At 40.0% G+C, this 5,133-nt stretch overlaps 1 long non-coding RNA gene across 1 annotated transcript; it reads left to right on the top strand.

Annotated features, from left to right (window-relative positions):
- The first annotated feature begins 2,442 nt into the window (after positions 1–2,442).
- LOC138296072 (uncharacterized) lies at positions 2,443–4,671 on the top strand. The gene is made up of 3 exons (XR_011203745.1): positions 2,443–2,514; positions 3,123–3,267; positions 3,874–4,671. It is a non-coding gene; the product is annotated as an uncharacterized lncRNA (long non-coding RNA).
- The last annotated feature ends 462 nt before the right edge of the window (positions 4,672–5,133 follow it).

Here is a 5,133-nt window from a genome sequence, read left to right as displayed (position 1 = left end):
TTACGCTCAGTCATGTGACCTATGTCAGTCTGCAGGCACAGAGGGCAGGAAAAAGCAAACTTTTTAGAAGTGGCATTTTCATACTTGTAATGATAAATTCAATAAGGAGGGTTTATCATTACAAGTTCATAGGTACCAAACATGGCATATCTACTGCCTCTCATTTAGAAATTACAGATTATTAAATGTAGTAAGGAATCCCCAAAGGTATCCTATGGGAGGGAGAGGCCTCAAAGTAGTGAAAAATGAATTTGGGAGTTTTACACTACCAGAACATGTCAAACTTAAAAGCACATGTCCTACCTTTTAATTGCATAGTATGCTGCACCATGGAGTACCGAGGGCCCACATTAGGTGTGCCTTACATGTAATAAAAGGGGTGTTTAAGGCTTGGCAAAGGGGTTTAAATGCCAAGCTGACATGGCAGTGTAAGCATTCAGGCCGCAATGGTACACCTGGGAAATCATTAGACCTGACAGCCTTAAGGTGTTTGTTTGCCTTTCTGCCTCACTTTTATGCTGTATCTTTTTGTTGGTCTTAGAACTCTGAGCACTTTACTAGTGCTGACCAGTGCTAAAGTACATGTGCTTCACTTCTCTTAAACATTGTAACATTGGTGTATACACAATTGACATATTTAATTTACTTGTAAGTCCCTTGTAAAGTGGTATACCATATACCCAAGGCCTGTAAATGAAATGCTACTAGAGGGCCTGCACCCACGATTGTGTCACCCACACCAGTAGCTTTTCAATCCTTACTCAGGCCTGCCATTGCAGGACTATTGTGTGCAGTTTCACTACCACGTCAACTTGACATTTAATACCTCTTACCAAGCCATAAACTCCCCTTTTCTTACACATAAGTCCCAACTAAGTTAGGCCCTATTTAGCCCATAGTTTGGGGTGTTATGTAAGTAAAAGGCAGGACATGTATTTTTAAGTTTTACATGTCCTGGTAGTGAAGAACTTCCAAAGTAATTTTTTACTACTGTGAGACCTACTCCTCTCACACACCAGCATTGGGAATTCCTTAATATAAACTGTGATTCCTGTGAAAACAAAAAGTACCAGGGCACTCGAAATGAACAAGTCAACAGTATGCAAGAGTCCAAAGAGTATTTAATTCCTTATGTGGGAAGAATGAACACATCAAATTTCAGAGACAGCCATGTTGGAAAAAATGAGCACATCAAAAGTAGCCATAGTTAGCACGTAGAGTTACAATGTAGAAGAAGGTAGATTTATATGCAACACTATCAACAATAGTCAAGAATGTTTTATACTGAGTCAAAGTGACAGAGTGCTGAATAGCATCTAATAACAACTGGTAGAAATGACTAAACAAGTGGTTGATGCTTGCAAATCGCACATCTGTAACAAAAAGCAACAAAGTCCAGGAGAAAACAACAAGGTCATGAGAAGTCTCTATTCATTTGCGACACACTACAAAGAGGTACATAGACAAAAAGAAGTCTTGGACATTGCAATACATGGAATTGACTCAATAAAAAAACCACAGAGAGGTGGCAATAGAACTTTGGCCATAAGACGCCTGGAGAGTAGGTAGATCATAAAACTAAGGGCTGTGGAAAAGGGCCTTAATATTCATAAGGACCTACATATGTTTCTATAATGTTGTGTACTCTGTTTCCCTACTTTGTGGTCCTTGTTTTTTCCTTTGCGTGTATTTGCTCTCAGTGGATATGCCCGAAAACAGGTGTATTTATATCCACAATATTCTTAGTACCAATACCTATGTTTAAATGTCACAATATACCGGACTGTTTAGGCGTTTTGAGGCGTATGTTCTATGTGTATTGCTGTCACAATGATGCATAAATAAGGCCTGCTTCCATCATGGGCTAGCTACTATAAGCCATGCATTCATAATAGATGATGATAAGATGTTCTGTTCCTGCATACATATGGCTGCACTCTAATTTCTCAAAGCCATTTATGCCTAACTGTGTGCGCACTTACATACACATCCTTTTCTGTACACATACAGTTTTCATTTTGACCTAGCCCAATTTGCATGTGGTTTCCTCTTTTCATCTTTATTTTTATCTATATATCTGGATTCCATCCTTCTACGTCCTCATACCAATGCTAAAACTAGATTTCCTGCTTAATTATAATACCATTACATTTTCGTATTAGGATGAATAAAGCAACATCTGCTTTGTAATTGTTGATGGGTCAAAGATGCTTCAGCTGTCCACTTCATCCTCCTTGAATTTCATTACTCTATTTTTCACGTTGCTCCTATACTAAAAATGCCCTGTATTGAACTAATAGCACCAGATAGATCGTCAAAGATGGCCCCCGGGGTTTTCTTCAGGTTCCGTTTTACTCTCCTTCCCCCATTTTCATTAAGTCCACTTTTTATTTTTACTTCTAGCTTCCCACGTCTTAGTTGTTAACGTGGCACAGCGCTGTGTCATTTCACTCAGACACTGCGCGCACGCCATTTGTTTGCTTGTCCTGACTCTCGGGACCTTTGAGAGTACAGGTAAGGGCCGTTATAGTGTTCGGCAGTTGCTTATATGGCGCGTTCCGTTTTTGACCGCATTGTACGACTTGGGGAGCCCGTACTTACACATAATGATGAAGCCTATAGGGGCACTACGCCTATTATTGCTTATAGGAACGGCATTTTGTTGTTTCACTTCTAGTAGACTTTACCTGGGGGGGGATTTATGCATAGACTTATTTCTTAGATACTTATTCTTTTTATTTTATTTTTCTTGTATATCTTTCTTTTTAAATCACCATACCACTATACATGTAGCCCTGTTGCTACATAGCGTTTTGGACCCTCCCACTGGCTGAAATTTTAGGCATAATAAGTCATAGTATAGTAGATCCATTACTGTGGATCTCCGCTCAAAACTGTAATATCGATGTCTTGGGGCTTGACTCCTTGTTTGTAAATCACAGAACAGAGTTCTACTTAAATCTTACTTTCACTCTACATATTGGTATATATAGATTATTCTTTTTGGATTAGATGTTTTTCCCTTTCATGTTGCGGTTCCATGTGCTCGCCCTGTGGAGGGTTTCCGCCCATGGTGATTTTCATTTTGTGTTTTGTGTCCTTATCTATTTTTTGTTCCATAGGTGTTTGGGCTTATCAAGGCCTTGCTACATACAATTCATAACACCTCGGATGTTTTGGCTTATGCAGCTTGTTCGTCATACAGGACCTACGATTTCCCTTTGAATAGAGACATCTTTTGGACTCAATATTTCATCCAGTTATTTGGTATGCTTGGGGGAATTGTTCCCATTTTTTGCTACATTTCTTTGTTATATTTGTACAACATTCTTGTTGTACACCCTGGGGGTCTCTATGTGCTTCTAAATGTTGGGATGACTGTCTTGTTAGCCCCGACCTTAGCATCCTGCCTACGTACTTATCCCTTTTGGGTGTTTTCTTTGGTGCTTTCCTGACAATCGTCTGGCCACTGTATGGTCTGTTCATTCACTGCACTTAGTTTCCTTTGGGAAACCTATTATTGTCTACGGCGTCCAACATAGAATGGCCCACTTAGGTCTCTTACTCACATAACTACTAAACACCTGGTTTACATTCTGGGCTTTTATTTACAAGTGCACCTTCCTTATCTTCATCTTGTACCACTTTTGGCAACTCGCAGGGGTTATCTATCTCATACCTAGCATGAGAGTATCTCTATTCCAGAATCTTCTGTAGCTTTCTATGTTTTTGAAATCTTGGAACACACCACGTATATTTTCACTTACGAAAACTATTTTTCTTGTCTTTGTACACAGATGTCGTTTTGTGTGAATTGTCCAATATATATTCGCCATATGTTTGTAAAGAGATTTCATCTTTTCCTTGTTACAGCCTTGAAAAAGTCCGGTTGGACGAAACACGTGTTGGCTGTCTCTGAAATTTGATGTGCTCATTTTTTCCAACATGGCTGTCTCTGAAGTTTGATGTGTTCATTCTTCCCACATAAGGAATTAAATACTCTTTGGACTCTTGCATACTGTGGACTTGTTCATTTGGAGTGCCCTGGAACTTTTTGTTTTCATTTTTGTACACAGCACGACACAGAGGAGACATTTCCTGTTCCTTCTGGGTCTGTGCACCTTAATACCCTAGGTGGTTTGGTATTCATACCAGGTCGACACCCTTCCCATGACCTTGTTGTTTTCTCCTGGACTTTGTTGCTTTTTGTTACAGATGTGCGATTTGCAAGCATCAACCACTTGTTTAGTCACTTCTACCAACTGTGATTCCTGATCAGAAAGGAGAAGCTACATCATTTTTCATATAATTGGAATAGTAATTATAGCTCATCTTTACTGGTTAAGTTGGATTTAATGTTATTATTTTAGAAATGCCTCTTTTAGAAAGCAGACATTTCTCTGCTCTTACTGCTTTGTCTGTCTTGCAGTCTGTCTCCAATACACGTGTGGGCTAAGTGACAGATACACTTTGTGCATTCCCTCTAGACAGCCTAAAAACACAGGAATGATGGGTGTGACAAAGGACTCACCTCATTCATCTGCATTCTGGTGGACCATCCTGGGCTGGAAGGGTGGAGGGGAGCTGACATTTACACTTGATTGGTAAGTGGCTGTCCCCACACATAGGGCTGATTACCCCCTACTGAAAGTCTGGAGCCAGGGCTGGGATGACGGGTGTTGGAAAATGGGTTATTGGTAGGGCAGGTAGGTACCTACACCTAGCAACAAGCCACAAACCTCCACATAAGTACAGTTAGGTCTCAGTAAATTAATCCCAGCTCTACCCTTGGTAGCTTGGCATCGAGCGTCAAGGCTTAACTTAGGAGACAAAGTGTAAAGCATTCAAATATCACAAAACAGTAATTAAATAAAACACAGGAAACAGTTTAAAAGTCCAAAACCAATTTATAAAAATAGCTTATATTTTTATCTTTAAAATGACACAAAAACGATTAAAATCGGTTCAGGGGAACCGGAGATATGAATTTTTAAAGTATTATTATTTTCTAGCGCTTAGAAAAAAAAGCGCCAATCGGGTCATCTGGTTGCACCAGGACCGGGGCAAAGTCAAACTTTCAGGCCGACCGCGATGGAGCCCTGCTCGGCTACAAGTCGCGGGAGGCCTCGGTTA

This window comes from Pleurodeles waltl, chromosome 1_2 (genome assembly GCF_031143425.1).
Source record: "Pleurodeles waltl isolate 20211129_DDA chromosome 1_2, aPleWal1.hap1.20221129, whole genome shotgun sequence".
Lineage (NCBI taxonomy): Eukaryota > Metazoa > Chordata > Amphibia > Caudata > Salamandridae > Pleurodeles > Pleurodeles waltl.
The sequence above is the reverse complement of the archived record's forward strand: the minus strand, read 5'-3'. Positions and strand labels throughout refer to the sequence as shown.